Source organism: Stenella coeruleoalba (assembly GCF_951394435.1).
Source record: "Stenella coeruleoalba genome assembly, chromosome: 10".
NCBI lineage: Eukaryota > Metazoa > Chordata > Mammalia > Artiodactyla > Delphinidae > Stenella > Stenella coeruleoalba.
The window spans coordinates 88,742,426-88,758,749 of record NC_137156.1 but is presented as its reverse complement, the minus strand read 5'-3'; the positions used below and the strand labels follow the sequence as shown (position 1 = coordinate 88,758,749).

Genomic DNA, 16,324 nt, shown 5'->3' with positions numbered 1-16,324 from the left:
AAAGGTTGGTAAAGGAGAACTGGACTAATTGATATATGATAAATTATATGTAGGGTATTACTTAGAGAATTGGTAATCTTTATAATTATAGTATGGAGAAGAATTTGTCTCTAATTTTCTAAAGAGTATTGATTGCGTACAGTTCGTTATGTACTGAATATTGGTACTCGTTTTGGATTTACATAAAATTTAGATTAAAAAGCCAGCTTGTGAGTATGATATTCTCTTAACCAATATTGGGTCATTTTTTAAGTATTAAAGTTAAAATCTGTTCATGAGGTACGGAAGATCTCTAGATAAATGCCAAGTAAAAACATGTTATGTGAATTCAGTTGTGTAGAGTAGAGTTTATCCAAAGACGTAAACTCAATAAATATAGCAAATGTTTGATAATTTGTGTTTTCTGTTTTCTCAGATTTAAGCTTTTTGTTATCCATTATTTTCTGCATTTTTAAAACTGTTTCCTTCTGTTGTTCTGTCTCTGCTTGTTTCTCTCTGTAGCAAAGGGGCAAATAGTAATTTTTGGCTGGGAATTTTTCCGAAGGTGAATTTAATCGTGTTTTTCCTCCAAAACACCAGGCTGCATTCATTCTTTTAAAAATATTTATTAAGCATCTGTTATGTGCCATACATTGTTTCCAGTGAAGAAAATGGACAGAGATCTGTGTCCCTGTGGGGTTTATATTCCATCATGTTAGGGTAGAAAATGATATTGATTTAGTAGATGCTCGTGCTGTGAAGGAAAAGAAGCAGAATAAGATGAGAGTGTGGGGGACTGAGAAGTGAGTTACCAGAGGTCATCAGGTCCATCCTCATAGAGAAGGTGACATTTGGGCTAAGACTTTGTGGCGAATGAGTTGACCTCGTGGGTATTTAGGGAAGGGAGCTCCAGGCAGAGTCAGCAGTCCATCCAAGTGTTTAATATATGACATGCTGAGTATTTCTAGAAACAGCAGGAAAGTTCGCCTGGTTGGACAAGGAAGAGTTATGGGAAAGAAGTCGTAGGTGAGAGCCAAGAGTTAACGTGGAGATGGATGCAGCAAAAATGAAGGCCTTGTATATCACTGAAAATATTTAGAGCTTTTGCTCTGAATGCCCTCAGGAGCCACAGTGTGGTTTGATCAGAGAAGTGATGTAATCTGGCTTTTTCTTTTCTTTTTTTTTTTAAGGATCTGGCTGGCTGTTGTGTTGTGGATTGATTGTAGAGGTGCAAGGGAACAAGCAGAGGTATCAGTGGGAAGTTAATCAGGCAAGGGTTGTTTATGTCTAACTCCAGGGTAGTTAACAGGGGCGGTGGTCAAATTTTGGATATATTTTGAAGGTATATTCATGAGGATTTGTGGATGGAAAATATGTAGGATATGAGAGAAAAGAAACCCTTTATGATAACCTCAAGGCTCTATGTCACCTTGTACCCACATCAAGGGGTGTACCTTATGAATGAAATGAAGACCCTGCACAAAATAGGGATGAGAGTTTTCCAAACTAAAAGTCACTACCAAATAGTGGGTTAAAAAAATCAATTCTGTGGGTCACATTTAGCATTTTTTATTAGAATAAATAAATTAAAATTAAAGTAAGACTAGAGTGTAATATATCAGCATACACTGCCCACTTAGTACATGTTGTCTGTTGAGCACTTCTGCACATTTGGGACATGGCAGTGAATAAAGCAGACAGTGTCCCAGTCCTCATGGAGCTGTCCTTTGAATATTGTGTATTGGGTCTTGATCTGACGTATATTTCTTACTGAGTTGCTATGAAAAAAGTTTAAGAGCCAGAGTCCTAGTTAGAGAACAGAGAGACAGAGACAAGAAGAGGAAGGAACACGCAGATGAGGAAAACAATAGTAATGACAGGAAAATTAATAATACTAACAATAGTAATTCATGGATGCTCATTCATTGTGTACCAGGCACTGTGGAAAATGCTTTACTTAGGTCATCTAGTTAACAAAAATAAAATGAGATAGATATTATTTCTATTTTGGAGATTAGGGAACAGTCTCTAAGAGTTTAAGTAACTTGCCCAGTCTACATGGTTGTCTCAAGATTTCTGTCTATCTCTGAAATCAGAGTATAGTTCCCTATCACTAGAATTTACCACTTCAGTAGTTTCTCTTCTGGAATAAAGTCAGAGGTATAGGCCATGGGCTAAAAATCATCAAGGACCCAAGGAGGTTGTTATCTTGCTCCTTAATTACCTATTCGTTCGTTGCTTAACTGTATTAGATACTTCACATGTTCACTGTCCTATATGGGAGCCGCTAGCCACGTGTGGCAGGTGAAGATTGGAATTGTACCTAGTCCCAACTGAGATGTGGCCCGATGGAGACTCTAAAATGCAGTACAAGTCTTTTACAGAATGTAAAAGACTTGTAACCAAAAATATTCAGAGTTTAAAAAAATTATTTAAATATCTCAATAATTTTTATTGATTAAATTTTGCACTGATAATAATGTAATTATATTTGGTCAAGCAAAAATATTATTAAAATTAATTTCACCTGTTTCTTTTAACCTTTTTTTTAAATTTTATTTATTTATTTATTTATTTATTTTTTAACATTAACCTTTTTTAATGTGGTTACTAAAATTTTAAAATATGTGTGTGACTTGTATTATATTTCTATCAGACAGCACTGCCCTAAACATTTATAAAATAGAAACCCGACCATTTTGCAAAGGTTTTCTAATATCTAATACCCCAAAGGGAGCCGAAATCATAGAAGATAATGGGGACTTTTTGTTTTTGTTTTTCATTTTTGAATTTTATTTAATTTACATTTTATACAGCAGGTTCTTATTAGTCATCCATTTTATACACATCAGTGTATACATGTCAATCCCAATCTCCCAATTCATCACAACACCACCCCCTACCCCCCACTGCTTTCCCCGCTTAGTGTCTTTATGTTTGTTCTGTACATCTGTGTCTCAGTTTCTGCCCTGCAAACCAGTTCATCTGTACCATTTTGCTAGGTTCCAATATATGTTTTAATATACGATATTTGTTTTTCTCTTTTTGACTTACTTCACTCTGTATGACAGTCTCTAGATCCATCCACATCTCTACAAATGACCCAATTTTGTTCCTTTTTATGGCTGAGTAATATTCCATTGTATATATATACCACATCTTCTTTATCCATTCGTCTGTCGATGGTCATTTAGGTTGATTCCATGACCTGGCTATTGTAAATAGTGCTGCAGTGAATATTGGGGTGCAAGTGTCTTTTTCAATTATGGTTTTCTCTGAATATATGCCCAGTAGTGGGATTGCTGGGTCATATGGTAATTCTGTTTTTCGTTTTTTAAGGAACCTCCATACTGTTCTCCGTAATGGCTGTATCAATTTACATTCCCACCGAGAGTGCAAGAGGGTTCCCTTTTCTCCACACCCTCTCTAGCATTTGTTGTTTGTAGATTTTCTGATGCTGCCCATTCTGACTGGTGTGAGGTGATACCTCATTGTAGTTTTGATTTGCATTTCCCTAATAATTAGTGATGTTGAGCATCTTTTCATGTGGCTCTTGACCATTTGTATGTCTTCTTTGGAGAAATGTCTGTTTAGGTCTTCTGCCCATTTTTGGATTGGGTTGTTTGTTTTTTTAATATTGAGCTGCATGAGCTGTTTATATAGTTTGGAGATTAACCCTTTGTCCGTTGATTTATTTGCAAATATTTTCTCCCATTTTGAGGGTTGTCTTTTGGTCTTGTCTATGGTTTCCTTTGCTGTGCAAAAGCTTTTAAGTTTCATTAGGTCCCATTTGTTTATTTTTGTTTTTATTTCCATTACTCTCGGAGATGGATCAAAAAAGATCTTGCTGTGATTTATGTCAAAGAGTGTTCTTCCTATGTTTTCCTCTAAGAGTTTGATAGTGTCTGGCCTTACATTTAGGTCTTTAATACATTTTGAGTTTATTTTTGTGAATGGTGTTAGGGAGTGTTCTAATTTCATTCTTTTACATGTAGCTGTCCAGTTTTCCCAGCACCACTTATTGAAGAGACTGTCTTTTCTCCATTTTATATCCGTGCTTCATTTGTCAGAGATTAGTTGACTGTAGGTGCATGGGTTTATCTCTGGGCTTTCTATCTTGTTCCATTGATCTATATTTCTGTTTTTGTGCCAGTACCATATTGTCTTGATTACTGTAGCTTTGTAGTATAGTCTGAAGTCAGGGAGTCTGATTCCTCCAGCTCTGTTTTTTTCCCTCAAGACTGCTTTGGCTATTCAGGGTCTTTTCTGACTCCATAGAGATTTTAAGATTTTTTGTTCTAGTCTGTAAAAACTGCCATTGGTAATTTGATAGGGATTGCATTGAATCTGTAGATTGCTTTGGGTAGTATAGTCATTTTCACAATATTGATTCTTCCAATCCCAGGACATGGTATATCTCTCTATCTGTTGGTATCATCTTTAATTTCTTTCATCAGCGTCTTATAGTTTTCTGCATACAGGTCTTTTGTCTCCCTAGGTAGGTTTATTCCTAGATATTTTATTCTTTTTGTTGCAATGGTAAATGGGAGTGTTTCCTTAATTTCTGTTTCAGATTTTTCATCATTAGTGTATAGGAATGCAAGACATTTCTGTGCATTAATTTTGTGTCCTGCAACCTTACCAAATTCATTAATTAGCTCTAGTGGTTTTCTGGTGGCATCTTTAGGATTCTCTCTGTATAGTATCATGTCATCTGCAGACAGTGACAGTTTTACTTCTTCTTTTCCAATTTGTTTTCCTTTTATTTCCTTTTCTTCTCTGATTGCTGTGGTTAGGACTTCCAAAACTATGTTGAATAATAGTGGTGAGAGTGGACATCCTTGTCTTGTTCCTGATCTGAGAGGAAATGCTTTCAGTTTTTCACCATTGAGAATGATGTTTGCTGTGGGTGTGTGGTATATGGCCTTTATTATGTTGAGGTAGGTTCCCTCTATGCCCACTTTCTGGAGAGTTTTTATCATAAGTGGGTATTGAATTTTGTCAAAAGCTTTTTGTGCATCTATTGAGATGATCATATGGTTTTTATTCTTCAATTTGTTAATATGGTGTATCACATTGATTCATGTGCATATATTGAAGAATCCTTGCATCTCTGGGATAAATCCCACTTGATCATGGTGTATGATCCTTTTAATGTGTTGTTGGATTCTGTTTGCTAGTATTTTGTTGAGGATTTTTGCATCTATATTCATCAGTGATATTGGTCTGTAATTTTATTTTTTTTTGTAGTATCTTTGTCTGGTTTTGGTATCAGGGTGATGGTGGCCTCATGGAATGAGTTTGGCAGTGTTCCTTCCTCTGCAATTTTTTGGAAGAGTTTGAGAAGGATGGGTGTTAACTCTTCTCTAAATGTTTGATAGAATTCACCTGTGAAGCCATCTTGTCCTGGACTTTTGTTTGTTGGAAGATTTTTAATCACAGTTTCAATTTCATTACTTGTGATTGGTCTGTTCATATTTTCTATTTCTTCCTGGTTCAATCTTAGAAGGTTATACCTTTCTAAGAATTTGTCCATTTCTCCCAGGTTGTCCATTTTATTTGCATAGAGTTGCTTGTAGTAGTCCCTTGGGATGTTTTGTATTGCTGTGGTGTAACTTACCCTTCTTCATTTCTAATTTTATTGATTTGAGTACTCTCCCTTGTTTTCTGGATCAGTCTGGCTAATGGTTTATCAATTTTGTTTATCTTCTCAAAGAACCAACTCTTAGTTTTATTGATCTTTGCTACTGTTTTCTTTGTTTCTATTTCATTTACTTCTGCTTTAATCTTTATGATTTCTTTCCTTCTGCTAACTTTGGGTTTTGTTTGTTCTTCTTTCTCTAGTTGCTTTAGGTGTAATGTTAGCTCGTTTATTTGACATTTTTCTTGTTTCTTGAGGTAAAATTGTATTGCTATAAACTTCCCACTTAGAACTGCTTTTGCTGCATCCCATAGGTTTTGGGTCGTCATGTTTTCATTGTCATTTGTCTCTAGGTATTTTTTGATTTCCTCTTTGATTTCTTCAGTGATCTCTTGGTTATTTAGTACCGTATTGTTTAGCCTCCTTGTGTTTGTGTTTTTTACTTTTTTTCCCTGTAATTTATTTTTAATCTCATAGCGTTGTGGTCAGAAAAGGTGCTTGATATGATTTCAATCTTCTTAAATTTACTGAGGCTTGATTTGTGACCCAGTGTGTGATCTATCCTGGAGAACGTTCCATGTGCACTTGGGAAGAAAGTGTAATCTGCTCTTTTTGGATGGAATGTCCTATAAATATCAATTAAATATATCTGGTCTGTTGTGTCATTTAACGTTTGTGTTTCCTTATTAATTTTCTGTTTGGATGATCTGTCCATTGATGTAAGTGAGGTGTTAAAGTCTCCCACTATTATTGTGTTACTGTCAATTTCCTCTTTTATAGCTGTTAGCAGTTGCCTTATGTATTGAGGTGCTCCTGTGTTGGGTGCATATATATTTATAATTGTTATATCTTCTTCTTAGATTGATCCCTTGATCATTATGTCGTGTCCTTCCTTATCTCTTGCAACATTCTTTATTTCAAAGCCTATTTTATCTGATATGAGTATTGCTTCTCCAGCTTTCTTTTGATTTCCATTTGCATGGAATATCTTTTTCCATCCCCCTCACTTTCAGTCTGTATGTGTCCCTAGGTCTGAAGTGGGTCTCTTGTAGACAGCATATATATGGGTCTTGTTTTTGTATCTATGCAAAGCAAGCCTGTGTCTTTTGGTTGGAGCGTTTAATCCATTCACGTTTCAGGTAATTATCGATATTTATGTTCCTTTGACCATTTTCTTAATTGTTTGGGTTTGTTCTTGTAGGTCCTTTTCTTGTGTTTCCCACTTAGAGAAGTTCCTTTCAAATTTGTTTTAGAGCTGGTTTGGTGGTGCTGAATTCTCTTAGCTTTTGCTTGTCTTTAAAGCTTTAGATTTCTCCATTGAATCTGAATGAGCTCCTTGCTGGGTAGAGTAATCTTGGTTGTAGGTTCTTCTCCGTTCATCACTTTAAGTATATCACGCCACTCCCTTCTGGCTTGTAAAGTTTCTGCTGAGAAATCAGCTGTTAGCCTTATGGGAGTTCCCTTGTATGTTATTTGTCGTTTTTCCCTTGCTGCTTTCAATAATTTTTCTTTGTCTTTAATTCTTGCCAATTTGATTACTATGTGTCTTGACGTGTTTCTCCTTGGGTTTATCCTGTATGGGACTCTCCGTGCTTCCTGGACTTGGGTGCCTATTTCCTTTCCCATGTTAGGGAAGTTTTCGACTATAATCTCTTCAAATATTTTCTCGGGTCCTTTCTCTCTATCTTCTCCTTCTGGGACCCCTATAATGCGAATGTTGTTGCATTTAATGTTGTCCCAGACGTCTCTTAGGCTGTCTTCATTTCTTTTCATTCTTTTTTCTTTAGTCTGTTCTGCAGCAGTGAATTCCACCATTCTGTCTTCCAGGTCACTTATCCATTCTTCTGCCTCAGTTATTCTGCTATTGATTTCTTCTAGTGTAGTTTTCATTTCAGTTATTGTATTGTTCATCTCTGTTTGTTCTTTAATTCTTCTAGGTCTTTGTTAAATATTTCTTGCATCTTCTCGATCTTTGCCTCCATTCTTTTTCGAGGTCCTGGATCATCTTCACTCTCATTATTCTGAATTCTTTTTCTGGAAGGTTGCCTATCATTTAGTTGTTTTTCTGGGGTTTTATCTTGTTCCTTCATCTGGTACATAGCCCTCTGCCTTTTCATCTTGTCTGTTCTGTGAATGTGGTTTTTGTTCCACAGGCTCCTGGATTGTAGTTCTTCCTGCTTCTGCTGTCTGCCCTCTGGTGGATGAGGCTATCTCAGAGGCTTGTGTAAGTTTCCTGATAGGAGGGAGTGGTGGTGGGTAGAGCTGGCTGTTGCTCTGGTGGGCAGAGCTCAGTAAAACTTTAATCTGCTTGACTGTTGATGGGTGGGGCAGAGTTCCCTCCCTGTTGGTTGTTTGGCCTGAGGCAACCCCACACTGGAGCCTACCTGGGCTCTTTGGTGGGGCTAATGACAGACTCTGGGAGGGCTCAAGCTTCCCAGAACTTCTACTGCCAGTGTCTGTATCCTCACAGTGAGACAGAGACACCCGCTAATGGGGACTTTCTGATTTCCCATGAAAAGTTGTAAGTGTCTCCTGAGTGTGTATTAGCAGCAAATACTGAATCCCTTGTCAGATGAGTTCTGATTTCAGGTGTCAGTACTTGGTGAATGTAGGTAAATCCTTAATCAATGCATGTGGAAATTCTAAACTGTGCAGAGACTCTTCTGTTTTTACTTTTAATCTTTTAGTGGGACTGCTAACAAGGCAAATGAAAGTCTTTTGGAAAGGGAAGCTTCCTTGGATACCTGAAATCATTGTCGATGCCTAGTTTAAAACATCATCGTGGAAAATATCATATATCTGTAAAAGTTCTAGTGTTGTTATTTCATCAAATTATTCTCTTAAAATTGTAGTGAACAATCAACGCATTGCAATCTATTATTATTTTGGTAGTAGCTAGAAATTACTTGTGAAAATAAGTAGCCATTAATCCAAAAGGGAAGGTGATTTTTAGTTGTGTTTAACTTTCTTGTAGTGGATATTGTGTTGGTATCTCTGATATCTGCTGTTTTCTGCAATGATGAAGCAGCCCTGAGGCCTGGAAGAGATTGACTCCATGCAGAGCTCCATATATGGACCCATCTGATTTGCCCCAGTGATTGCCTTAAGCCATTGAGCTTATGGGGTTTTTTTTTTTTTTTGGCCATAAGATTTGATTGATTCAAGGACTTTTTGTTCAACCTTTGTGGGAAGTGCCCTTTCTCCCAGTGTATCTGAATGAGGAATCCCGACACCCTGTTTGCTGAAGGTGGCTAACCTATAATCACCTGGGAAGCCAGCCTGAGGGAAAAGCTGATTCTTGCATTGAGATCAGAGAAATCAGAAGACACCAGGTCCTTGATGAAATCATCTTGACATGTCTCCCACCCCTCCCCCTTTCTGGCTTAAACATCATCAAAAGTGGTAAATGCCCCACCTCTAGCCCCTATGACCTGGCATAACCCTATTGCACAGAGCTGCATTAACCTATGAAATTTATGTTGGCCTCTTTCAGGAGTTATCAAGGCAGTAAAGGCTTGTGTCCACTCATAGGTATCCCTAAATATATTATAACTGAGACTATGAGACCATACCTTTACGAGATGATTTAGATCACCTAGATTAAATTATTTTTTAAAAATTGTTGATATTATAAATAAGGATAAAATGCGTGATCATCAGGCATGAGATGAGCCTTGGCTTCCTTTAACAGTGTAGTGTGTAATGGACAATATGTACAAACAAAAGAGACATGTTCGGGCTGCATTTGCAAATCATAAACTCTGCTTGTTTTAAAGCCAGTAGTTTGTGTGCAAATACAAACCAAGCCTACTGGTACACATCTTTGAGTGCCCTTAATCATATATGCCATCCTGTTCTTTGTCATCTTAATGTGAAAGTCTTTCCGTGCTAGTCTGTCATACAAATAGTGATTAAGGAAAGCTTTGGAAGCAAAATAAACTTTCCAAGTTCCCTCTGAGATAATTGGGGAATATTTTTCAATTGGTTCTAATACCACCACCCTGTAATCACTGAGAAAATGAGTTTGTGGCACTTCAAGTAAACTGTTGTCATAAGCTCAAATGACTGTCGTTTTTTTCTATAGTATTTATTTGTGTGTAGTGTAATATGATTTGATAGCATTGATACTGGTGAAATGGAGATGTAGCTGATCTCTGCTTATAAATCTTGACATCCTCCGTGTTTTCACCAGTAAACTTACTTCAGATAATTCCCTCATTTGCCTAAATCTTGAATTGCTTTTCATTTATCCTGTTTAAATCTTGATGGCTTATCAGAGTATGCATGTGAAAATCAGCGGGGCGGGTTGGGGGGGGAAGCAACATTGTTGGTGTGTTTTGTTCCTATAACCTTGATCTCCGCCTATTGCATTTTTGTAAGCTTCATGGTGCCTAAGAAGGCTTTGGAATAATGTGTATTTGAAATGCTATTAGAGTTCAACAAACACATAAGCTTAAATAAAACCCATAATTTTATTTAGCTCTTAAGGTAGCTGTTGTCTCGAAAGTATCTGTCGGTTGGTTCACTGACTCCTGCAAATAAAGTGCTCATTCAAACCAATTTCATTGACTATTGCTTAAGTGTTAAGCAGTCTTAAAGTACTCATCATATGAAAGTGTTTTTAAGTACCCCTGTGCAAATTACGTCTTTCCATGAATTGTATTAGCAGAGCTAAATGGATTTGGGTTCCTGGTATGTAAGGGTACATTCTTAAGTGTTAACTCATGAATAATGGTGAACTTTGAGTATAACATACTCACACATATCTATGCATTTATACAAGCCACAACAAAAGGAATCTTGATTCTAGTCAATTGACACATGTTTTGCAAAGGGAAGGCAGTGGTTATGCTGTTACACTAAATTACTCTTCCTCTTCCTTGTCCCCTATTCTCACCCCATCCCTATTCCCACTTCCGGTACACCTTTCGTAGGCAGGTCCTGTCTTTATTATCTCTCATCTCAACTATTGCCCTGGCCTTGCTCCTCATCTTTCTGCCTGCTTTTCCTTCCTTTCTACAGTGCATCTCTTACATTGTGACCGGAGTTGCCATTTGTCAGGCAGTTACTGAGTATCTGCTTTGTGTGAGGCATTGTGGTAAGTGCTGTGGAGGAGTCCAAGATGAATTATTCGGGTTGCTGTCTGTCCAGGAAGGAAAGAAGGCACATGCAAACAATGAGAGGAGAAAAAAATGCTAAGATTTAGGATCCTATTTAAGAAAAATACTAAAAAACTGGCATGGAAGCTCTAAGAAGACAGATCTTATAGAAAGGAAGGAAGAAAAAATATTTATGGAGAGAACAGCATTTGATATGGGTCTTAATATAATAATAATTAGAGTGAACATGTAGTGAGTGCTTGCTTTGTACCAAGCACTGAGCAAAGGGCCTTGCCTGAGTTATATCCTCTGAACCTTGTGCTATTGTGATCCCTATTTTGTAAATGAGGGCCTGAGGTTCTGAGAAGTTAAGATATTTCCTAAAATTCACGCAGCTAATAAGGGAAGTCAAAGCGTAATCTATAAGACAGCTTCATTCCATAGCCCATGGATATAACCATTATGTTAAAACTGGACATAATCTAAGAGAACAAGGCAGTGTCTTAGTCTGCTCAGATTTCTATAACAAAATACCATAGCCTGAGTGGCTTAAACAGAAATTTATTTCTCATAACTCTTGAGGGTGAGAAGTCCAAGATCATGTTGCCAGCTGATCACTTCCTCACAGGACACTCTTAATGGTTTACATTTGGCTCTCTTCTTGCTGTATCCTCACAAGGCAGGGAGAGACAAAGAGCAAGCTCTATGGTCTCTTCTTATAAGGGCACTAATCCTATTATGAGGAGCCCACCCTCATGACTTCATTTAATCCTAATTTCCTCTCAAGGGCCTTTCCTCCTAATGTCACCACTCTGGGGTTGGGGCTTTAACGTATGAACTTTGGGGAGGACACAAACATTCAGTCAGGCAGAAAAAATTCATTCACGGTTAGAGCGAAGTGTAAAATAGAGTTGGCTCCTAGTTATATGTATTTGTGGCAAGCATGCAGTAGCTTTGTTAATAATGACGATCAATGTATATTGGAATGTATTGCATGTCAACCCCAGCTTAATCAATCTGTTTGTGTTAATTAATTTCATTTAATTCTCCTAATAACTTTATTTTTGTTACTTTACATGAGGAAACTGAGGTACAGAGAGATTATTACTTTGCTTAAAGTCACATGCAGTTAAGTGGAGCCAGGTTTCAAACGCCGACTATGTTTCTCTAGATCTGTGCTGCCCAGTGTGTTTGGTACTAGCCACATGGGCCTGTTGATCTCCTGAAGCATGGCTAATCCAAATTGAGAGTTGTCAGAAGTGTAAAATACACACTGGATTTCAAAGATATATTATGAAAAAAGGATAGAAAACATTCCATTAGCAGTTATATTGATTGCATATTAGATTGATAATATTTTGATATATTGGGATATATACAGTATACAAATAAATTAATTTCACCTGTTTCATTTTCCTTTCTTATTACTAGAAAATGTAAACTTATATATGTGTTATGTATCTTTCTTTTTTGGTGATAAAATTTAAGTTCTACTCTCTCAGCAAATTTCCCTTATAGAATACAGTGTTATAAACCATAGTTATACTTCCATTGGAAATTATAAATCTAAATTCTGCCCATTGCACACTTGGAGAGAAGAGGTAGAGGAAGGCTAGATAAAAACGTTGGGCCTAGAGATTGCTAAGTCAGGAATGTTGGCATCTTAGCTTTGCTATATACAGACCTTTGCCCCAGTAGGATGTTCGTAGGATACATTGGAAGGAAGAAAAACTAAAAAAGGCTTGCTTGGAAGTTACTGTCAAGTGAGGGATAACTTATGCGCAGACTAGGGCAGGTGGAGTCAAAAAGATAAGATGGGAGATGAGAGAAATTACAGAGTCACAACTGAAAGGATGTGACGGACAATTGGATGGTTGTGCCTGGTGAGGGAGAAGAGATTGTTGAAGGGGACTTTGAGGTTTTGAAGTTGAGCGGGGAGATAATGAGAAAATTAACAGAAATAAGAAACACAGAAGGAGGAAGGGATTTGGATGTATCTTGGGCATGTTGAGTTTTGAGGTGCTTGAAGAGTGTCTGGGTGATATGAGCTGGAAGTCTGTTGAAACCAAAAGATTAAAACCCAGTTTATGTGTGCATGTATACGTGTGTGTGTATGTGCGTGGCTGGGGTATCAGGGCCGGAGATCAAGATCAAAGGGAGGTGTCTTCATAGTGACACCGAGAAGAAATAGTTGGTGAGAAAGCAAGGAAGCACATTGATAACAGTAACCTTTGGTGAAACTGGATTGCATTTATGCTCATGCACATACAATATGCTTTTGTACACGTGCTTCTGTGTTGCCGGCTTTGCTCACATTGTCAGTGAGAACAGTACAGTTCAGAGTGTTTCAGGCCCTGTCTCACACACAGCCCGTTACTGAGTTACTGGTCCAGTGCCGTCTTGTTCTAGATTGCCTGAGTTTCTGTCTGGGGCTTTCAGCTGCACTAAGCCTCTTCTGAGTGTGGTGTGTTGTAGATCCTCCTACAGCAAAGAACCAAATGGTTCCTCTGTGGTGCTGAGTGAGGGAGAGTGTTGATACCTTGCAGTGTTTGGGAGGCAGGTGTGTGTGTGCGTGTGTGTGCGTGCGTGTGTGTGTGCACAACAGACTAGGGGTGCACTGGAAGGAGTTGTGTATTGAAAGCATTTTAATGTATTTTCAGCATCTTCTACTTGCTCTCCAGGTGAATAGGCTCAAGTGAATTGACAGAAAGTGTTGCCCCGGGGAGACTGGGGTGCCGAAAGGAAAATGGTGCCTATGAGGTAGATAGAGCGGCTCCGAAGTCAAAAAGCGGGAGGCTTAGTTGGTGTTAACTGGCTCGGGATTGCCTTGGTGGGCCAGGTGGCTGAGGGACACATTGCCATTCATGATACAATTCCAGCCCTGGCCTCTGTGTTTATCTCCTTTGTCTTTCCCTCTTGAGGACTGTCAAGTGTTTTTCTGGAATGGATTGTGGACACCCACTAATGTGTATCGCTTCAGGTCACTCTGCTGATTCATCCAGCTCACTGCTGAGTGTTTGGAAATGATCACCAGTGTGGAAATCAGCCGTTTCCTCACTAATACCAGCTGTCAGTCAGTGCCTCTGAGCTTGCATAAAAATAATGCCCATCATTGCTTGGCTGTCCTCAGTGGTAGGCACTGTGCAAGGTGTTTTACTATGTTTTTCTGTAATTCTCACGTCAGCTGTGTGGTGTCCAACTCTTACATACTTTTTATCTTTTGTTTTCTCTCAGTTTTAAAACTTTTTTTTTTTTCTTAATATATCATGCGGATCCTGTGACAGTGAAAAAGCCTGAGGGGTGTTCCATGGGGATCCCTTTCCCCACTTTCTAGGATCACCTGCCGTTGGCCATTCATCTTTTCCAAGCCTCACCTGCACCTAGACCCCCTTCCCATTTCCATAAATTCGTAGCTTGGATGTAACAGAATATCCATAAACAGGCACCGTTTTGCATCCATATTATTTTCAAAGGAAAACCTTTGAAAAGTAATATGGATTCTTACTCAAAAACTGCTGCATATTTTAATTGGGGAAGTGGCAGGGCTCCTTAATCCCGTTTTGTTGGTGAACCCTAAGGTGCCCTGTCGCTTTTTCCTCCCCATCCATGAGACATGCAGATACAATTATGTTCACTTCTCCATGTTGCTTTCTTTGATCATTAGTCCACACTTTAAGCTTGAGACAATGTCAAGTGACAGAACTTCGTGATTAGATATGCAACACTGGATGCTATTTTAGATAAAGATATTTTTAAATTTAAAATTATTTTATGTGGTAGGGAACAATCAAATTACGGATGCATCTTTACATATATAAGTTTCTCTGTGTATAATTTGAAGAAACTATAGGAGAAGATAGTCATTTTATCTGTTCTGACACGGCTTTCCATAAGCTTAAAGCAGTATCACATTATTGAAGAACTTTTTATTTGCCAACTGTGGCAAGGAGAGGCTTAGCCATTTTTCTGTGGTGGGTAATTGTCCAGTGACTGCCAGTTTTCTTTTGTTTTTACAGAAGGCTAGCTAACAATGCCCACAAGGAGCACCACATTTATTTCTTTGAAGGGTGTCAGTGAAAGTGAGAAGGTAAATGACGTCTATAGATGGCTGAAATGTTAGAATTTATTTGTCCCTCAGTAGATAAATATATAAATGAAAATTATTCAGCATCCTTTTTTATTTATTATTTCTTTTATCTTTCAAGTCAGTGACACAATCATTGGAGCCTGAAATAACTGACCTTGGATTACAAATGCAATCGTGCAGTTTTGGGTCAGTGCAATACTACTACTTATAAAATCCCATGTTAGATGGTTAAGATTAAAATATTGCTGATAATAAAATGTTTGCTCAGCATTCTATTCATTTTGAAAAGCATCTGCTGAGTGTGAAACACTGCTTTTTGGTCACACTACATTTTGGGTATTTATTGCTTAAAAAGAAGGAAAAACAATAAACTTGATCTTGGCAGAAAAAGAAAAGACAAAAAACTCCTGCACCCCTCCCTGACCCTAGATTTGCTAATGTGCTTCCTCTTCCAGCTTCTGCCTGGAAGCTGAGGAATTAAGCTCTTACCTTGGTATTTGACTTACTGCTTTCTCTTTATACCACCTGGGTTTACTTTTCTTATTTATGACACTGCTGGAGACAAAGGTAATATTCCCACCTGTCACTTAAACAGGAAGCAATTTGTTCCTTTTAACTAAAAGGACAGTTAAAAAACAAAAAAAAAAGAGGACTGTCTCAGGTAGACCTGAGCCCCAGCTTGTGATGAGTGACCTTGGGAGACTATTTCAAGGAAGAAGTGGCTCTTTTCTTCAAGGAAGAAGTGGCTCTTTTCTTCGTCTTATTGCATAGTCACTGAAGACCCATCATCTGTGGAAGGTAGTCAAGAAAGAAAACCTAAGGCATGGTGTGTGATGGTGTGAGATGGTGTAGTGACTCATGAATTCACATCCTCTGAACCTGTGACTCCATTCACTTTTTTGTGTGTGGACACCTTTATGGTGTCTGTTGACCTGCGAGAGAGAGTGGAATTTGTAGGCTGCTGTTTTGAGTGGCTCTGGTGACTAATTCATTGTTAATTCCAAGCATGTGAACATTCTTTGCTCCTCTAATCCTACAAGCAAGGAGGGGTGGTGAAGGCTGCTATTGACTGGACTTCATGCATCCAGGCAACGCTGGGATCAGTTGCTGCCCTTGTGATGTTGATTGGTTTTGCCCCTGGACAGAGAACACCTGAATACTGGGAATAGCATTTCCCTGTTCTACCTTGTTCATTGCGGCATCATACACTCTCTTGTTCTGTACAACATAAAGGGCAATCTGATGTACCACCCAGGGAGGTTTACAGACAGCTGGCAACATGTGTGTTTTTTGTGTGTTTTTGTATTAGCCTTAAGTTTCTGTAGCAGGGCTCCTGGAATTTTAGCCTCCAAATGAGATTTTCATTACTGGGGGTTCTTTCATAGGATTTTTAAATACTTTGACTTTTTGACTGTATAGGAAAACAGAGCTTTTCATTCTGCTCCCATGAGTATGTGTGTGTGTGTGCGCACACTCTTGCACATGATATTTAAACTAAAACATATGTACAAGAAATAT

At 38.2% G+C, this 16,324-nt stretch overlaps 1 protein-coding gene across 7 annotated transcripts in view; it reads left to right on the top strand.

Moving 5' to 3' along the window:
* The window catches only part of CNTN3 (contactin 3), a 321,453-nt gene that overhangs the window by 87,565 nt on the left and 217,564 nt on the right, over nt 1-16,324 (top strand). The window contains exon 1 of one of the 7 annotated variants that reach the window (XM_079933641.1): nt 14,756-14,806. The exons of the other annotated variants lie outside the window; for them this stretch is intronic. The gene's annotated coding sequence lies outside the window, so the exon portion shown is untranslated. Of the gene's footprint in view, nt 1-14,755; nt 14,807-16,324 lie in introns of those variants that run through there. 7 annotated transcript variants of the gene reach the window in all.